This window comes from Mustela putorius, unplaced genomic scaffold (assembly GCF_011764305.1).
Source record: "Mustela putorius furo isolate JIRA1106 unplaced genomic scaffold, ASM1176430v1.1 tig00003898_pilon_pilon_pilon, whole genome shotgun sequence".
NCBI lineage: Eukaryota > Metazoa > Chordata > Mammalia > Carnivora > Mustelidae > Mustela > Mustela putorius.
Genome location: NW_025422047.1, coordinates 28,704,984 through 28,725,230, shown reverse-complemented (window position 1 = coordinate 28,725,230; position 20,247 = coordinate 28,704,984). Strand labels below are relative to the sequence as shown.

Here is a 20,247-nt window from a genome sequence, read left to right as displayed (position 1 = left end):
TTAATCTTCATAAAACCCTATGAGATGGAGATGATTTTCATCACCACTTTATAGGAAACTGAGACTGGGAGAAGCTAAAATACCTTGTCCAACGTCACATGGTAGACACTGATGGAACAAGAATTAGCTAATGGGGCGCCTAATGGCAGAGTCTATCCTTTTCACCAATGCACCACTTTACCCCCTGTTCAGATGGAAAGGGAGATGCATGGCCACATGGCAATGCTGCTGATGGGATGAGAATAGATGAGTGGGCCACAATACCCGTAAACTCTTTCCTATGCTGCCACACTGAGATTTTATGTTTCCTTGCAACCTTAAGAATCTGTGTGCTTCATTTATCTCTACAGAATTGCTATCAAAATGAGCTGTTTGTTATAAGTGGAAAATAAGCATAGGAACTATGGCTAAGGAATATAAAGATAAACCACATATCGAGACACATTCTAAGTCTGTAGGTCAAATTTCATGACAACGACCTTCAGAGGAGTATTTGTCCATTCAACAAATATTTATTACATGCCTTTGTGTGCATTGTTTCAGATGCTGGGTATATCGCAGGGAGCAAAACAGACAAAATCCCTTTGTGGATTTTACAGTCTTGTCAGGGGAGAGAAAATAAACAGTAATCCTAATAGCTGAATAAATTAGATGGTATATTAGAAGGCTGTAAGTACTTGATCACAGTTGCAGTTTTAAATTAGGCTGGCAGGGGAGACCTCTTTGAGAAGTGACACTTAAGCGAAGGCTAGAAGGAAGAGTCAGTCTCGTAGGTATCTGAAGGGAATACATCTGAGGCAAAGGATATAGCCAAGGCAGAACCTGGGAAAAGAGCCTTGCCTGAGTGGAGAAGACACAAGGAGGTCCCCTGTGACTGGGAAGGGGTTAGGGGAGGAGTAGGATAAGGTCCAAACAGTGAGAGGAGGGTAGCTGGTCTGCCAGGCTTTTATACCAAATAAGACCAGGAACTATCATGGGGTTTGAAGTAGAGAAGTGACAGGATCTAACTTGCACTGAATATATTAAAATGCACCATATTTTATACTGTTTTGACTTGAACATATTCTTTATCACGGAGATCATTGCTCAGGAGGAAACATCAACATGAGGTACAGAGAACCCCACAGGCCTTGTGATTGGACTGGAAGGGGAGGGAGTCGGCGGATTTGAGTAAAAATAATTTTGTCATTTAGTTCAAAGAGTTGCTGGGAGGAATAACTAATAACAATAGTTGTAAAGGTCACTGCAAATATGAAGGGCTAGCAAATGCTAACTACTACTTAAACATAAAAAGCCTGTCATTATTCTTTGGTTCCAGAGTCAAGACCTCTAACAGCCATGGCCAGCCAGTCAACAGTTTGGTACCTTTAAAGGACTTCTGCCATAACCTGTGCTATCTGACGGCTGGATCTCCCATCTACAGCTCTGGTGGAAGGAACAGAGCCATTTACTCTATGTACTCAGCCACAAAACACAGGGGTTGATAAACATTTGTTTAAAATATATATATATATATTCTTAAGCAGTGCTTTCAAGACTCCCTGAAAAGCCTTGAGTTTTCAAATGAGTGACATGGGGATAGATGTACAAAGCTCTTGCAAATGAGTTGTTTACACCAATCCATCAGGTCATGGAAATTTTGCTCGAGATCTGTTTGTGTGGGAACAACATTGGAATACTAGCTTGCCGGTGCCAGCTTTGAAACCGACACAATGAATAGCTATTGTTCCGACACAGTATCCGGCTGCTCATGTCTACACACACTGAAGACGACCTTCCTCTTCAGAAATAACTTCCAGCCATTATTTAGTTTTTTTTTTAATTGTTACCGGTGTACCCGATGTTCTAGATGCCTGGGGAAGAGGGAAATTGCATAAAGACATGTCAGATTCTCTTCTAAAAGGGTTCCACAACTTCTCTATTTTGTTCAGTCAGGTCACCCAGGTTACAGCATTCCTAGCGTAATGAGAAATGGTGGAAGAGACACAAAATAAAGGGCGAAGAAGGGAAGTAAATTATTAAACACGTATTAAGTACCGGGCTCTGTGTTATATTTTATTTCACCACCACAACCCTGTGAAAATAAATACTATTCCCTATTTTGCAGATGAGGCAACTAAGGTTTAGAGAGATTAAGTAACTTACTTAAATTATTTAAAATGCCTCAGAGCTGGGGTTTGAACCTAATTCTGCTGACTACAAATCCTCATTTTCTCCCACCACATGGATTTGCCCTCGAGAAGACTGTCATCTAGTGGGTGAGGCAAGATTTACACAGGGAAACCAACTGGAGACCCATATCAGCAGTGCATAATCAGATGCTTAATTCACGTGATCAAGACTCCTGAATTCAATTCTATAAACAAGAACAAATAGCCACAAAGAGCAAGGCCCTAAGCAAAATACCGGCAGGGACAGTAAAGGAAGCATGACTTTTGTTTCAATGACATACACGCCTCAGATAATCTGAGATCCTCTGAGAATTAACTGAGAATAATTCTATAATAAATAATTCTCAGAGAATCTCAGATTATCAGAGAAGATAAGCATGAGGCTATAGGAACAAGATGGCATTGCCCACCTTTTGATGTGCCTGGGCCCACTCATGTCTTTTCCCTAAAGTTCCAGGGTCTGAAGCATAATAGACTTGGGATGGCAGGTGTCAGAGAAAAACCAGTAGGTCCCAAGACACTGAAGAAAATGTGAATTAGAGTTCACAAAGAGAGCTGATAGCACCCCTCAGTCATTAGGAACAAAAGCCTCAAAGGTGAATGATTACCTGCTAATGTTTCAGGAAATGTTTAGCTTCTAGGATGCCTGCCTGGTTTCTTCCCATCCACTGGTATCCACAGTCCTGTGGGAACGGCAGTTGTGCTCATCATGAAGCTATCATAAATAGCCCCAAACTCACCCCTCTTTGCTCTGGCAGTTGGGGGCCAGGACTGTGTGGCATGCTGCCGTTAGGCTGTGCCAGGGAGGAGTGCTGGATGGAGTCCACAAGGCCACAGAGGGAAGAAGGGGCCAGCTCTCTGCTGAGTGCTGACCGTTTGCTTCCTATTTATCAGCAGCTGCACAGTCTCAGGGCTTTGCCTGGACTGGCCTGTTCTTCCGGTAGCAGCAGGTGATTTCAGTTGGCAGTTGTTCCAATACTCACAGAACAAGCCTCGTGGTACGTGACCACCAACCCTCAAATCTTCTATGTTTTAAAAATGCTGACCTCAGCCGTAGCAACATCTTCCTAGGAACATCGCCAAAGGCAAGGGAAGCAAGGGCAAAAATGAACTATTGGGATTTTATCAAGATCAAAAGCTTTTGCACAGCAAAGGAAACAATTAACAAAACCAAAAGACAACTGACAGAATGGGAGAAGATATTTGCAAATGACATATCAGATAAAGGACTAGTGTCCAAAATCTATAAGGAACTTAGCAAACTCAACACTCAAAGAACAAATAGTCCAGTCAAGAAATGGGCAGAGGACATGAACAGACATTTCTACAAAGACGACATCCAGATGGCCAACAGACACATGAAAAAGTGCTCCATATCACTCAGCATCAGGGAAATACAAATCAAAACCACAATGAGATATCACCTCACACCAGTCAGAATGGCTAAAATTAACAAGTCAGGAAATGACAGATGCTGGCAAGGATGCGGAGAAAGGGGAACCCTCCTACACTGTTGGTGGGAATGCAAGCTGGTGCAACCACTCTAGAAAACAGCATGGAGGTTCCTCAAAATGTTGAAAATAGAACTACCCTATGACCCAGCAATTGCACTACTGGGTATTTACCCTAAAGATACAAACGTAGTGATCCGAAGGGGCACATGCACCCGAATGTTTATAGCAGCAATGTCCACAATAGCCAAACTATGGAAAGAACCTAAATGTCCATCAACAGATGAATGGATAAAGAAGATATGGTATATATACACAATGGAATACTATGCAGCCATCAAAAGAAATGAAATCTTGCCATTTGCAACAACGTGGATGGAACTAGAGGGTATCCTGCTTAGTGAAATAAGTCAATCGGAGAAAGACAACTATCATATGATCTCCCTGATATGAGGAAGTGGTGATGCAACATGGGGGGTTAAGGGGGTAGGAGAAGAATAAATGAAACAAGATGGGATTGGGAGGGAGACAAACCATAAGTGACTCTTAATCTCACAAAACAAACTGAGGGTTGTTGAGGGGAGGGGGGTTAAGAGAAGGGGGGTGGGGTTATGGACATTGGGGAGGGTATGTGCTATGGTGAGTGCTGTGAAGTGTGTAAACCTGGCGATTCACAGACCTGTACCCCTGGGGATAAAAATATATGTTTATAAAAAATAAAAAATTAAAAAAAAAAATGCTGACCTCTTCCCAGCTCCTCTAGCCCTGAGGCTGGCTGCTGCTTCCTTCAGTTACCATCATGACACCTTCGTGTACTCTTTGTCTTTTCTACAACACCTAGCAGAGTTCTGTGTGCTACATCCTCCCTATTAAAATAAATGATGTGGGGGTGCCTGGGTGGCTCAGTCCATTAAGCAGCTGCCTTTGGCTTGGATGGTGATCCTAGGTTCCTAGGATCAAGTCCCACATCAGGCTCCTTTCTCACCAGGGAGCCTGCTTCTCCCTCTGCCTCTGCTTTCCACTCTGCCTGCTTGTGCTCTCTATCTCTCTGACAAATAAATAATTTTTTTTAAAAAAAATCATAACTGATGCAATTTCTGACTCCTGATAGGACTCTGATAAACAGTTAATTTCACTGTTAATTGAATTGAGAGCAAATTAGAAAGCTATTTCATATATGCTAAGCTCTGATACACATTTAGTTCATCCCTTGTACCCACATAAGGCTGCTGGTTCTGAAATGCTAATCTGACCATGTCCCTGTCTGGTTTGAGGTCCTGCAATAGCTCCCCACTGTTTATAGGATAAAATCCAAGTTCCTAGCACCAGGCCATCCGTAAGGCTCTATTCCACTTGCAGACACATCACTACCATGCCTGTTCAAACTCACCATGCTGTTTTTCACATCCTATGCCCTTGCCTAGTTTTTCCCTCTGCTTAGAACTTGTCCTTTAAAGCCCAGCTCAGATGTCACCTCTTCCCTGTTTCTACCTCTCCCTCTAGCAGCTGAATAGTCCCTTCTGAAATACGAATCAAAATCACAGTGAGATACCACCTCACATGGGTCAGAATAGCTAAAATTAACACGTCAGGAGACAACAGATGTTGGCAAGGATGGGGGGCTAAGGGAACCCTCTTATAGTGTTGGTGGGAATGCAAGCTGGTGGAAACAGTATGGAGGTTCCTCAAAAAGTTAAAAATAGAACTACCCTAGAACCTAACAAATTCACTGCTAGGTATCTATCAAAATGATACAAAAATACTGATTCAAAGGAGCACCTGCACCCCAGTGTTTATAGCAGTAATGTCCACAATAGCCAAACTATGGAAAGAGCCCAGATGTCCATTGATAGATGAATGAATAAAGAAGGTGTAGTACATGTACACAATGGAATATTACTCAGCCATCCCAGAGAATGAAATCTTGCCATCTGCAATGATGTGGACAGAACTAGAGGGTATCTGGCCAAGAGAAATAAGTCGGTCAGAGGACAAATACCAAATGATTTCACTCACATGTGGAATTTAAGAAACAAAACAGATGAACAAAAGGAAGGGAAGGAAAAATAAACTAAGATAAAAACAGAGAGGGCGGCAAACTATAAGAGACTCTTAACTATAGGGAACAAACTGAGGGTTGCTGGAGGGGAAGTGGGTGGGGGATGGGGTAACTGGGTGAAGGGCATTAAGGAGGGCACATGATATGATGAGCTCTGGGTGTTATATCATATAAATCACTAAATTCTGCCCCGGAACTAAAAATACATGTTATATGTATTGTATATATGTATATACATATATATACATATATGTATATACATATATATACATATATATATGTATATATGTTATACATATATACATATATACATATACATATACATATATATATGTTAAATAACTGAATTTAAATTTAAAAATTTAAAAGTAAATAAATAAATAAATAAATACTCCCATCTATATACCCCTCGTGCTCCTAGGTCTAAATGTACTCTCCTATTAGACCATGAGCTTCTGAAGGCTAAGGCAGACATCATATTCTATCATTATGTCAATACCTAGAACCATGCTGGGCACTTAGTAGACCCTTAACAAATATTTGAACTTGAAATTCTCTGTTATATTTTCATTATCCGGTTTCTTACTACCCACTTGAGGCATATAATTACAACCCCCCCCCAAAAAAACACAAAAAAACCCCAAACCTCAATACTCAAAGAACTTTAAAACTCATTCCTTTCTCTTCTGTTTGGATGGAATCTTCATCCAGATACAAAGCTGTTTCTATATTTTTGCATTAGGTAATATCCGTAAGAGGTAGCAACATTATAATTTTCTTCATTCAGTGCCAAGGAGGGCTGACATCATCATTAGTGCAAAAGTTGCAGTTGACAAAGGAGTAAAATGGCCACTGAAGATTTTGGCTAAAAGAAAGTGGTTCTTCAAGCAAGCCAGCACTGTGCTAAATAATGCTCAAAAAAATTCCACTAAAATCAAATACGTGTAAGAGGTTAAGTGATTTACCTACCTGAAATCCAGAACTCAGCTCTCCCATGATACCAAACATGGGATGAAGGTTGTTACTGCCAGGACGAACTGCTCCAGGCATCCCAGTGTGGCCAGGGGTCCCTCATGGATTTGGCAGTGGGAACACTTTCAAGTTGACTACATTACCAGGGCATAGGATTTTTGCTGTCCCACACCTTGAAAACCATTTCCATCACTGTTGGCTACCACACATATACTCTACCACTCTGATGATTCCTTAAAGTCGGAAAGTACTGAGCAGCAGTAGAAAGCTCTGGGACCCTGGAGGCAAACAGTAGGCAGCATCAATTCAACTCCAATCAAGGCCATGGTGGCCTCAACATTTTGGAGATGGAGCTGGAAAGAAACAAAGGCAAAAAAAAAAAAAAAAGGTAGTTTATCTTTGTTCTATAATCTTTTGATCCTTTGATAAGTAATAAGCATCTGTTCTTGCATGGTGAAGGAACATGAGTCAGTTTGGTCAGAGATAACTGTGACCTAAGATAGTGTTTTACCCACAGAGTTGCTAAGAGAGTTGTTTTCACACCTTAGACATCACAAGGATTCAACTGAATCTTACTGAGAATAACTGATTACATTGTCTTACCTCAGGAGTAATTACATCTGTTTGAGTTTCTGTCACTTTTTTTTCAGAAATCTCTACTGAACAATCACACACCTATTTGTTTTGTTTTATTTTTTATGATTCTAATATTGACATTTTGTGTAAATCTGATTGTGAAAAATCCATTTGAGAGGGGTGGCTTTGGTATGGTACTGAGCAGAACCTGGAGAATGAAGTTAGTTAACAAAATAAGAAGTTATGTTTCCTAATCTAAAATTGTAAATTCAAAGAAACAAGCTAAATCTCTCATATTTTTTCCTTATGAAGTACCTATTTTGAAAAATTCCACAGAAGGACAACAGTTAGATAGTGCGCTGGGTGTCTTTCTTTCACCCCTCCAGGCAGGCCCTCCCCTCTCCACTCTGAGACCTGCCCTGGGAGGCACAACCCACAGATCATGTCCATGGACTCTTGGACCTCTTCACTTCCTACTAGGTTCTGTCAGTGAGGAACTCAAAGGAGATGGGCCTTCTGAGAGTTGTCTGTGGCTAATCAGAATCTCTGCCTCAGGACAGCTTTGGGTTGACTTAATGCTTGACCTAAGGTCACTTCCCTCTTCCCTTCACTGGAACCCAGGATGAGGGTGGTTGTACTGCTTCTGGCCCTCGGTTATTGTGCAACCCCTGGGGACTCTCTCTCCAGCTGCCACCCCACTCTCATCTTCAGAAATAGTTCCCTTATAAGTTGATTTTCAACAGATTATCTTCACTTGGGTATGCCATCTCTTTCCTGCTAGGATCCTGACTAGATAATGTTATAGTGCTCAGTATGGATGGGTAGAAATTCCAGTCTTTTATGGCAAGTCTGCTTTCCAGAGAGCTAAGTAATATGCGCAGATACTATTAAAAATATTTAACATACTGCCCCAGTAGAGTCCTGCAGACCCCGCTGAACCAGGCATTATCCCTTAAGTTGTTGGATTATATATAGAAAGGCATACAGAGTCCCCAAGGAGGGGGGCTGAGGCAACCAGTGTTTTAACAGCTGGTGCATTCCAGCTAAATGTTAGCCCAGGTAATATGCCCACCTATCTATTTTCACCTTTAGGTTAGCAAATTTCAACACGAAGTTCATTTTTATGTTTATTTAACAGACTCTGAAGGGAGAAATGCAGACAAAAAATGAACAGAGAACAGATGTTGCCTTGTACGTATAATGAATGGGCAACAAATTTTGCATTCCTTCACCCCCACCCCAAGTGAACCAAGAAAAGAACCAGTTTTAAGCCTCTGGCAGAATGGGTAGCATATCAACAAGTTCAACATATGAACCATATTTCAAAGGCTGCCCAGTGCTACTAGAGATTTTTAGAACTGTGACATTTGCATCAAAGATTGTGTCTGTGCTAAGCATTTTGCATCTCTTATGACAGTCCTTTTAATCCTGGACTGTGGTTTCTCAATTTGTTTGAGCCTATAAAATAAAGCAGTGTTTGATCCTTAGCCACACACAAGAAGTTTCTTGATTCTTTTTAGAGCTGATTCTGTGTAATATAATTGGTTATTCCTCCTCTAAAACATAATTATATTACATATTTTTATATTTCCTTCTGCTGCTTCTATGGTGACACCATTTACATATCTCCAGTGATTAGTCATGAAAATGGGCCATATGCTTGTAACACATACTATCTAGGTTTTCAATCCTGTTAGTTTAAGCTGTGGACAATTACATAAATTCCTTTCTTACTCACTGTGCTGCAAATGCTGAATAACTAAACTATCTTACTAATGGAGCATCAGGTTCAAGAAAATGATTTTGCCAGAATTTAAAAGGCAATCTTTAGCTACAGATCAATGGCTGGATCTGAAAGACTACCCATCTCAGGAGATAGCATTTCAAATACGTTATTTTTCCTTTGCCCTGATAACAACTGGCAATAACAGCAGAGAACATAACAGAATTAGGGAGAAATCCATTTCATGGAATGGGTGCATGTATGTACAGGGGGCCAAGGGATAGAGGACAGATTAAGCTACAGAAGAAAATATTCTGGTGTTCATAAAATGTATATAGTGCTGTAGGCCAGCCCTGTATTTAATATGCATAGTGGTATATCATATGCATTATGATATCTATTACCTAATGCATAAATTAGTCTTCTGTTTAGTCTTTAATACACAATGCTAAGTGATCAAGGAAATATCCTATCTTGATACAAAGAAATGTTCTTTGAAGTTTATTGGTTAAGTTTCTGTCCTTATGTGACATATGAGGTTTATGAAACACTTCTCCTTATTAAAGAAAAATATTATGCCACAGCCTTCAATTAAACAACCATCTCAGGAAAAAGGAAGATAAAGAGAAATACAGTTAATTAATCATGCCAACCATTCTCTGAAGATATTAGCCAGGACTTCAGGAATTAATTAGAGTAATATTAATATAAAAAAACTATTAAACTACATCCATGGCTTTTACATCTGATAAAACATTCCTAGTAAAGATAGGTTATTTTGTCCAGTTAAGTGAGCAAGCACTGTTTCTACACTTGATCTCAGCCAAAAGGCCGAAAAGTGATTCTTCCAGGGTTTTTAGTACTGTAGACTGTGTCAGAATTCCCAGAGAACCGAGGCAGCTCTGGGGTCATTGTTTGTCTGGCCTGCCAATGTATCCCACAACTCACTCCACAAAAGATCCCAAGGTGTGGAAACAATAAGTAATCTTCTTGGTTTCTAGTAAAAAGTTAGTTGTTCTGGGAATAAAATGCACCATTATCCAATCTCCAAGTGGGAAAACTCAATAAAATGCAGTAAAAGTATAATGTACAAGAGGAGGCCATAAAGCTTCATGTCTAATGCTGCTGACCACCCACGGAGACAACTGCAGAATCCCCCACAATCCAGTACCTCAGTCAAGTGAATTTACTTTACTACTAAGGAGCAGATGCTATACACTTTCCTCTAAATGTGCTGCCATAGCAAATCTGTGACCAGAAAACTCCAACAACATCACTTCAGTGACAGCTTTGGCTCCCCCATATGATACCCCTTCTGTTTCAGGCCACCTTTCTAGAATGGCCTTAGCCAGAAACCAGACAGCAACTGTTTTGATCATGTAAAAGTATCAAACCAATTCACTTTCAACTAAAAAGAAAAATACTATTGATATGACAGTCTCAAAAGTCTAGATACTGACTTTTGAGATGGTCTGAGTCATCTGGAATCTCAGTGGGGACTTAACCATTCATAACAACAGAAGATCATGGAGGCACAGAAGACAAAGGGCCAGGTCTTCTAGTGGGATGGCCAGCCCCACAATGAGATCACTTACATGGCATTTGTGGCAGATAATTCTACTGTCAGAGAGGCTTTTTTGCAAAGAAGTCCACAACTGCTTATTTTGAATTGACAGTTGTTCAAATGAATCAAAAACTTCATCTCTATAACACTTCCTTTGATTCAGACTTTTTGTTTTTCTGAGGAAGTAGAGGAAGTCCAATCCCCGTCTGCCTTACAGCTCTGCATGAAGTGGATGACTACCATGATGTCTTCTTTAAGCCTTCAATCCTCAACCCAGACAGGCAAATGCTTTTGGCTGCTTCCATTGGATTAAATATAAGGGATTAAAAAACGAGCCAGTTGCAGTACCACACAGACATATAATTAAACTTCCTTCATTAGGATGATTGTTACACTCATACTGTAAAGTAACTTAGAAACTGCCTTTGAAGGTATTTTTTTTCCTTTTCCCCACAGAGATGTAAGCTTTTTCTCAAACCAGTCTTACATGAAACACAATACTTGAATCAGACTGAGCAGAGTGGCTCTGCCTGAAGTGAAATGGGGGACCAGAGCCTCATCCACGTGGCCTCCCTCTCTGCCCTTTGGAGGCTCTAGAAACAGCCCCAGGGAGCCTCTGGGCCCTGAGCAACACAGCATAAACACCAGTGCTCTAAAACTGCAGAGAAGCTTTCTTCAAAAGGAGACTGTGTATAGAAAGAGGAAGGCTCTGCATGCTGAGCTAAGGAATTTGGACTTTTCCTAAAAGAAAAAGCCATTGGAAGCTTTTAGGCTTTTAGCTTTTAGGGGAGTGATATGAGAAGATTAATGCTTTAGAAAGTTATGTGGTGGTGATATGGAGTTTCTACCATGGAATGGAAGAAGAGCTAGAAATTAATAATGAAGTTGTTGTACTAAATGACAAGATGATGAGAGCTCTTTGGAAGGGTATTTTGAAGATAGAACTAATAGAACTGCCTGCTGGTGGACTAAAGGACAATTCTGAGGTTATGCTAGAATTCCTTGTTTATTCATTCAACTGACAAACATTTACTGAGAACCTACTGTGTTCCAGGCACACTTCAAGATGAGAGATGAACAAAAATAGTTTTGCCTTCAAGATGATGACAGGCTGTTCAGGTGAGACAGAAATGTAATTAAGCAATTAAGGAAAATGTGAGTGGAAGGTATTACTGCAGAACTGTGTACATGACAACACGAGAGCACAAAGGGGGGAGAGGCAGATATGCAGATCAGCTCCCTCTGCTCTCATCCACCCTCCTTCTAGCCTGCCTCTCTGCAGTGAGAGATGGGAAAACTAAAGACTACATTTCCCCGTTTCCTTGAAGCTCAATATCCCCAAATGTATTTACCCTCTAGAAAAACTTAGAATGTGGGTGTAAGTACCCCCAGAGGGAGGCCACCTGTTAACCACTGACACTCTTTATACTGATAGGCAGTTGTAGTGGTTTTTGATTTTCCAGTGGCAGTGATACTAGTGTCTAGTTCCCAGCTTCCTGGATACCATGCTGACCTGGATCATGGCAGAGGCAGCTAAGAATTTTGATGGTCCCTTCCTTATTTTCTGGTGTTCTGATCACAACAGATTTACTAATCCCTTGGTGGGCCAGTTGTGCAATGTTAGCCTGGGAGTCCCTTCTGGAAACTCAGCCTAGAGTTTGTTCCTCTAGTAATTTTAAGAGCACCTGTTCCTCTCTACTCCACTTTTTCTTCTTTTTTTCTTAAGTTAGCTGAATAGATCATTAGCTACATGGAATTCCTAATTATGTCATAGAGATATTTAACATAGGCTGGAGGTGGTCAGAGAAGTCTTCCAGGAGAATATAAAGCCTGGATGAATCTTAAAGGTTGAGTATAATCTGGTCTAATAGAGAATGAGGAAAGACATTCCAGACAAATCCAGGAAGGTAGGGAGAAAAAGATATGCTCAGGAATTGCACAACATTAACAAAGGGGAATGCTACGAGGTGAAGACAGAGGGGCAGGGAGAGGTGCATTCATGAGAGCCTTGTGGCAGACTAAGCAATTCAAGTTTTATCCATAGGAGTTAATGGAAATTGTAAACAACAAAATAATATAAGCAGGTTGTATGCTATAAAGACATACCTGTAGAATTGTGAAGTATAGGCTGGCACAGTAGACAGTAAGGTGAGGAGGCTGCAACTGGAGGGAACTGTAAAAATGAAACAAGATGGGATTGGGAGGGAGACAAACCATAAGTGACTCTTAATCTCACAAAACAAACTGAGGTTTGCTGGGGGGAGGGGGGTTGGGAGAAGGGGAATGGGGTTATGGACATTGGGGAGGGTATGTGTTATGGTGAGTGCTGTGAAGTGTGTAAACCTGGCGATTCACAGACCTGTACCCCTGGGGATAAAAATATATTATATGTTTATAAAAAATAAAAAATTTTAAAAATTTTTAAAAATTTTAAAATGATTCCTAAATCATTTACAATACTTACAATAAAAATATTTCTCCAAAAATATTGAAATATTGAATATTGAGAGATTAGCTGAGAGACAGTAGGAGTGGAGTGGTGAGGACAGACTTTAGAGGCAGGAAGTACAATCTCGAAGATTTCATGACCATCTAAATATCAGGGTAATGTGAGCAGGATTGTGTTGTTGAGGGTGATACTCCATATTCCGGCTCTGGCAATAAGCAGTTGATGGTGCCATTTAAAAAGATATATAATAATGGGGAGAGTCTGGGTGCCTCAGTCAGTTAAGTTTCTGATTCTTGATTTCGGCTCAGGTCATGATCTCAGGGTTGTGAAATTGAGCCTCAAGTCAGGCTCAGAGGTGGGTGTGGAGCCTGCTTAAGATTCTCTCTCTTGGGCACCTGGGTGGCTCAGTTGGTTAAGCTTCTGCCTTAGGCTCAGGTCATGATCTCAGGGTCCTGGGATCGAGTCCCGCTTCGGGCTCTCTGCTCATCGGGGAGCCTGCTTCCTCCTCTCTCTCTCTCTGCCTGTCTCTCTGCCTACTTGTGATCTCTCTGTCAAATAAATAAATCTTAAAAAAAAAAAAAAAAGATTCTCTCTCTCCCTCTCCCTCTGCCCCTCCTCACTAACCCTGCCCATGCATGTGTGCTCTCTCTCCCTCCAAATAAATAAATAAATAAATAAATAAAAATGGAAACATATGGAATAAGGAAAGGAAAATGTGTTTGATGGGGAAGATGAAGAGTTCAAGTTTGGGCATGATAAATTTAATGACCCTGAGTACAACTAAGTAAAATTATAAATAGGCCTTGGAATAGATGAGTTTATAAGTCAGAATTCAGTTTAAGAGACCTGTCACATAAGCAGACACTGAAGATGTGGGTACAGTACAGGAGAGTGTGTAGCCTGAAAAGGAGGCAGGGCTGCTGACAGAGTCCTGGAGACAACCACCATTTATAAGAGAGGCATGGGGAAAGACGGTAAAAGATAGTGCTAGAGAGATCAGAGAATGGAAAGAAAATGGTGTCGTGAAAGGCCATGGGGGAGATCTGAAGGAAGAAGGTCCCAGGGGGACCTCACACAGTATAATGTGTGAGTACACACACGTATGTGCACACACGCATTGGTATTTGCAAGGCCTAAGCAAAAGCACTTTAATGGGAGAGTTGAACAATGCATTTGGCACAGGGGTAAAAATAAGCCCCAGAGCGAGGGACAACAAACATATCAAAGGACATTTTTTTTTTTTCAAGAAACTTTTATGTGCAAGGAAAAGAGATATGGTAGGTGCTAGGAGAAGACACAAATGTGAAAGTTTTATGTGCTTTTTTAGATTGGGATGCCTTACAATAACATACAATTATTCACAGCCTGCTGTTTGCCAGGACTGTTCTAAGTGTTTTACATGTAGTAATTCATACAACCAGCCTATGAGATAGGCACTGGTATCCTCCCTATTTTACAGAAGAGGAAACCGAGCAAGAGTGGGTTTAAGTAACTTATCCAGGGCCACAGAGACTGGAAACAGCAGCACTAGAGTCCATACTTGAGGATTCTAGGGACAGGACTACCTGCAGAGCCCACTACGTTTGATTGCCCCCACATGGAGAGGATGAACAGAAGCAGCTGAGAGAAGAAGGTTAAATATGCAGAGAGTGTGGCATTCCCAAGGAGCCCAGACAAGATAGAGAGCCCTTGGGTGGGAGATAAGGGTGAGGATGAGCATCCAAGAGGGGTCACAGCTGCAGGGTCTACAAGCAGCTGTTTATGGGAGACCTCCATCTTTTTCCATCTAGCAGGAGATAAGAACGTGTATTTGGTGCGGGGGAGGACATGGTAAGGAGGGGCCTCAGTATGAGAAGGGAGGAGTTGAGGTAGCTGCTTGTCAGAGAAGATATGGTAGTGCTGAGGCACACCTGAAGGACTGGCTGTCCACCCTGGGTCCCTTGTTCTGGCCTCCTTTTGCTGGTGTGTGACTTCACGGAACAGCAGAAACTGGGAGTTCCTGATGCAGAAGGGAAAGGGAAAGGAAAAGAATGACATTACAAAGAAAAAAATATCCATTTATTTAACAAATATTAAATAGTCATTCCTATGTGCCAGGTACTATTCTAAACATTTCTAAATGTTAACTCATGTAGGAATTATCATTAATAGTAATCATTTCCATTTGCTGCTCTATTTATGAGCTAAATATTTTCTTAAATCTCACGCAATCCTCACAACCTCCCTTTTCTCATTTTATAGTCAAGATTCATTCACCCAAGTGGTGGTTAGCAAGTGGTGTAGCCAGGCTTTGAACCTATGTCTGTGCCTCCAGGGCCTCTCCTTCCCACCACTATACTACATCTTCTCGGGATAGAATGAGAAAATGAATCAGCTATTTAGACTGGATACAGAACATAAAGCCAAAGCATAATTGTTTGGCTGAAAATGGAGGCACATAGGGTGGATGTCTCAAATAGACAAATAGAAAGAGTAGAAATTGAAAGTGTAGAAATTTTGGGTCAAAGATTGGTATTCCAGAGTTTGTGATTTCAAAGGTAGAGTGAGAGCCAGAGGTCTAAATTGAAGGTGGTAGGCTAAAGTCCTGGATGAATGCAGGGTCTGGAAATGAGACCAAGGAGGCATCAATATGAATCGGGTACCAGGAGGCTCAGGAGAGGAAAGGTTTTTACAAGAGGATGAAGAACCAGTGGGTGGAAGGGACTGTGGAGTGCTAGGGATGTACCTGCCAAGCTGTCTTCCAACACCTATTTGATATCCCCACCTGTCCCTTCCACATGTAACAAAGGTAAGTGATGAATTCAACACAACTCAGATGAGCTCAGCTTTGCAGAAGGTGCCACATGGACACAAAATTGTCCTGTACTGGCCTTAGGAAGACTGAGAATTTGATAAAACCCGATCAAGGGTATGTATGTGTTTAATAAATGTTTATTGCACTCCTATTCCATGCCAATAAATTCTACAAAAATGTTTAAAAATTCTGCATTTGACAGGAAATAAACAAGTGAAACAAGGTAGATGGTTTTAAGTACTATGGAGAAAGGTACAAGCTGACTAAAGGGGATGGGAATAAAGGAGTTAGGAGAGGATGCATATTGCCTTTGGTATATGGCAGTTGGGGAAGGCCTCACTATAAGGTGACATTTATATAGCCTTGCAGATATCTAAGAGAAGAAATGCACATGCAAAGGGTCTAAGGTGGGAACATACTTGGTGTGTTCAGTGAACACTGAGGAGGCTAGTGTGGCTGCTGCAGAATGAGTGAAGAGAGAAATAGTAGGAGCAGAGGTCAGGGTAAGAGCAGAGAATATGGGTCCTTAGAAAACACTGAGTTTCTTTTTAGCAGAGGATTAACAAGATCTGACTCATATTTTCAAAGGCTCATTCTCTGTATGTAAAGCAGTTTGTGTATGGTAGGGATTAGGGAGGAAAAATACCATTTAAGAGGTGATTGAAATTAGCCAGGTGAGAGACAACAGAGGGTTGGACCAGCGAGCTAGTTAGAAAGGTAGTGAGAAGTACTTGGACTCCACACATATTCTGGAAGTAGAGATGACAGAATCTGTTGTTGGACTGTGTGACTGGCAGCCTTTATCATGGCTCCCAGTGATTCCTACCTTGCTGTGAGTGTGGGCTGGACCTAGTGACTCACCTCTAGTGAAAAGAATGTGGCTAAGTGATGGTATGTCAGTTGTAAGATTAGGTTACAAAATGTGACTCCTATCTAGCTTCTCCCCTTCTCTCTCTCTCTCTCTCTCTCTGGCTAATTCTGGAAAAGCCAGATGGCACACTGTGATCTTCATTTCGAGAGGTCCATGTGGCATGTTGCTTGTCTCCAGCTAACAGCTAACAAGTACCTGAGACCTGCCAATAGCCACATGAGTGAGCTTGAGAGTGATCCTCCTAGTCAAACCTTGAGATGACTGTAGCCTTGGCTGACACCTTGACTGTAGCCTTGTAAGAGACTGAGGCTAGGGACGGCTAAACCATGCGCAGATCCCCAACCTATAGAAACTGAAGTATGACAATTTGTTGCACAGCAATAGAGAACTAATAGAAGTTGGACATGGGATATAAGAGAAGGAGTACAGATGATGACTCTAAGGGTTTTGGCCTATACAGCTGGCATCTGGAGTTGCCATTTACTGAAGGAGGAGCAGGTTGAAAGGGAAGGGGAGGAAGCAGGCATTCTGGATGGGTTATATTTAAGATACCTATTCAGTGGAGATTATGAATATGCAGTTATATATTCAAGGCTGGAATTTAGAGAAGAGATCTGGGCTGTTCCAGCCTTTAGCCCATTTTTTCTATTGCTTTGTCTTTTTCTTATTAATTATAGGAGTTATTTATATAATAGAGATACAGGCCCTTTGTTGGATATATGCATTATAAATATCTTCCATTTTATGGCTTACCTTTTCACTTTCTGAATAGAGTCCTGATTTACAGTCTAAATTTTTTTTAAAAGATTTTATTTATTTATTTGACAGAGAGATCAAGAGATCACAAGTAGGCAGAGAAGCAGGCAGAGAGAGAGAGAGCGGGAAGCAGGCTTCCTGCAGATCAGAGAGCCCGATGCAGGGCTTGATCCCAGGACTCTGGGACCATGACCTGAGCCGAAGGCAGAGGCTTTAACCACTGAGCTACCCAGGCGCTCCACAGTCTAAATTTTTAATAGAGCTTGATTTATCCATGTTTCTTTTATGCTTAGCACATTTTATGTTCTGTTTAAGAAATCTTTTCCTACTCCCTGGTTATGAAGATATTTAGAAGTAGAAATCTGAGGACCTTTAGTGTGCAGGATAAGATCACCTATGAGTGACTGTAGTAAGAGAAAAAAGCTTGGGTGCCGCAGGGCATGTCAATGCTTAGAAAGCAAAGGGGTGAGAGGAATTGGCAGATGAGAGTGAGAAAGAAGGGGTGTTTGGGTGGCTCAGTGGGTTAAAGTCTCTGCCTTCCATTCAGGTCATGATCCCAGGGTCTTGGGATCGAGCCCCACACTGGGGCTCAGCGGGGAGCCTGCTTCCTCCTCTCTCTCTTTCGGCCTACTTGTGATCTCTGTCAAATAAATAAATAAAATCATTGAAAAAAAAAAGTGAGAAAGAATAAATGGTCAGTGATGTAGGGGAAGACATAGCTGAGACAGAGTGGAGTCCCAGAAGTTTCCAGGTGAGGTCATTAACGCTGCCATATACTCCTGGTAAGCAGAAAGGGCAGAGACTCAGGGAAGAGCTGGAATTGGGAGAGTGGAGGCCACCAGATAAGCACGATTTTAATGAGTGTATGTGTGTATGTTGGGGAAGGACAACTATAAAGTCTGACTGAAGCAGAATGCAAAAAGAAGTGAAGACAAATAGAGACCAGTCTTCTGAAGAACTTTGCTGCAGAAGAGAAAAGTAGGATGGTAGCTGAAAGGAAATGTACAATCACAGAAGGGATTTTTTTTTTCCATGAAAGATATTATGGCATATGTAACATTGAAATATGTGACCAGCTGGTGAGAAAAAAACGAACTGAGGAAATAAATTGAGGACACAGGTGGTTTTAGTGCTGGAACCATGTTCCTGAGTTGGTGAGAAAAAACGGGGTCTGGGGCACCAATGGACAGGACACTCATGGATGCAGCAGGCTGGTCGGTGTGGTTGTGGAAGTAGCTGGAAGGCCTTCTCTGACTGCTTTGGTTTTCTCCGTGAAGTAAGAATCAAGGTTATCAGTCAAAAGAGGAACAGGGAGAAGTCTGCGACTGTAAAGGAATATAACAGAATTGTTGAGTCCAGACTGTGAGCCAGGCCACCTGGGTTCACATTCCAGCTCTCCCATCTAACAACAACTATGTACCTTGGGCAAGTTCCTTAACCCCTCTGTTTCCTCAGTCTCCATGTCTATGAAATGCAGATAACGGTATCTACCTCAAAGAGTTGTTATGACAATTAAATGAATTAACACATGTAAAGCAAACTTTTACTTATATTATAGACAATATTGAGTTTCTGGACCTATTAAGGAATTAACATGGACTATATGAAGTCAGCAAAGTGGTACCACAGGCATTTCCCTGAGGTCTGCCTGCCTGTGGGTCAGAAGAAAGAGAGGTTTCAGACAACCTATGCTCCATTTCTCAGCTCTAGCAGTCTGTTCCAATCTTCTAGGGAGATTAACAAAATTATCTATGCTTGGGCCCACCTCTGTAAATTCCAATTTGCTGATCTGGGATGGAGCCTATGCTGGTATTTATGAAAAGCTCCGTCTGTTGCTGGCGAGGATGCGGAGAAAGGGGAACCCTCCTACACTGTTGGTGGGAATGCAAGCTGGTGCAACCACACTGGAAAACAGCATGGAGGTTCCTCAAAATGTTGAAAATAGAACTACCCTATGACCCAGCAATTGCACTACTGGGTATTTACCCTAAAGATACAAACGTAGTGATCTGAAGGGGGACGTGCACCCAAATGTTTATAGCAGCAATGTCTACAATAGCCAAACTATGGAAAGAACCTAGATGTCCATCAACAGATGAATGGATAAAAAAGATGTGGTATATGTACACAATTGAATACTATGCAGCCACCAAAAGAAATGAAATCTTGCCATTTGCGACAACGTGGATGGAACTAGAGGGTATCCTGCTTAGTGAAATAAGTCAATCGGAGAAAGACAACTATCATATGATCTCCCTGATATGAGGAAGTAGTGATGCAACATGGGGGGTTAAGGGGGTAGGAGAAGAATAAATGAAACAAGATGGGATTGGGAGGGAGACAAACCATAAGTGACTCTTAATCTCACAAAACAAACTGAGGGTTGTTGAGGGGAGGGGGGTTGAGAGAAGGGGGGTGGGGTTATGGACATTGGGAGGGTATGTGCTATGGTGAGTGCTGTGAAGTGTGTAAACCTGGCGATTCACAGACCTGTACCCCTGGGGATAAAAATATATTATATGTTTATAAAAAATAAAATTTAAAAAAAGCTCCGTCTGTGAATGTAAGGTGTAGCTAGGGTTGGGAAGTGCTGGTCTCTTAGCTATATACTTGCTGTGGAGATGGGTGATGGGCAAGTGGAGTTATGTCTAATAAACATCCTATTCATCTAATAAATGACCCTCCCACCCATCTATAAAGCAACATGCTAGATTTATTCTGGTTCTCTAAATGGTTTCTCCATTAGAGGATGGTGCAGTGATCACACAATCAGAGTGTATACTCCAAGTGGTGGTCACCTCACCAAAAATGACTAAAGTGACTTTGTTGTCATATGCAGTGGTGTGACTCTCTCAGGGCAT

General features: G+C 41.4%; 1 long non-coding RNA gene and 1 pseudogene across 1 annotated transcript; both read right to left on the bottom strand.

Annotated features, from left to right (window-relative positions):
- Positions 1 to 6,078: 6,078 nt before the first annotated feature.
- Positions 6,079 to 15,005, bottom strand: LOC123388306. Its single transcript, XR_006602858.1, has 3 exons — positions 14,876 to 15,005; positions 12,623 to 12,689; positions 6,079 to 7,006 (listed from the first exon to the last, which is right to left on the bottom strand). It is a non-coding gene; the product is annotated as an uncharacterized LOC123388306 (long non-coding RNA).
- On the bottom strand, positions 9,615 to 9,795 carry LOC123388412 (annotated as a pseudogene).
- Positions 15,006 to 20,247: the final 5,242 nt, after the last annotated feature.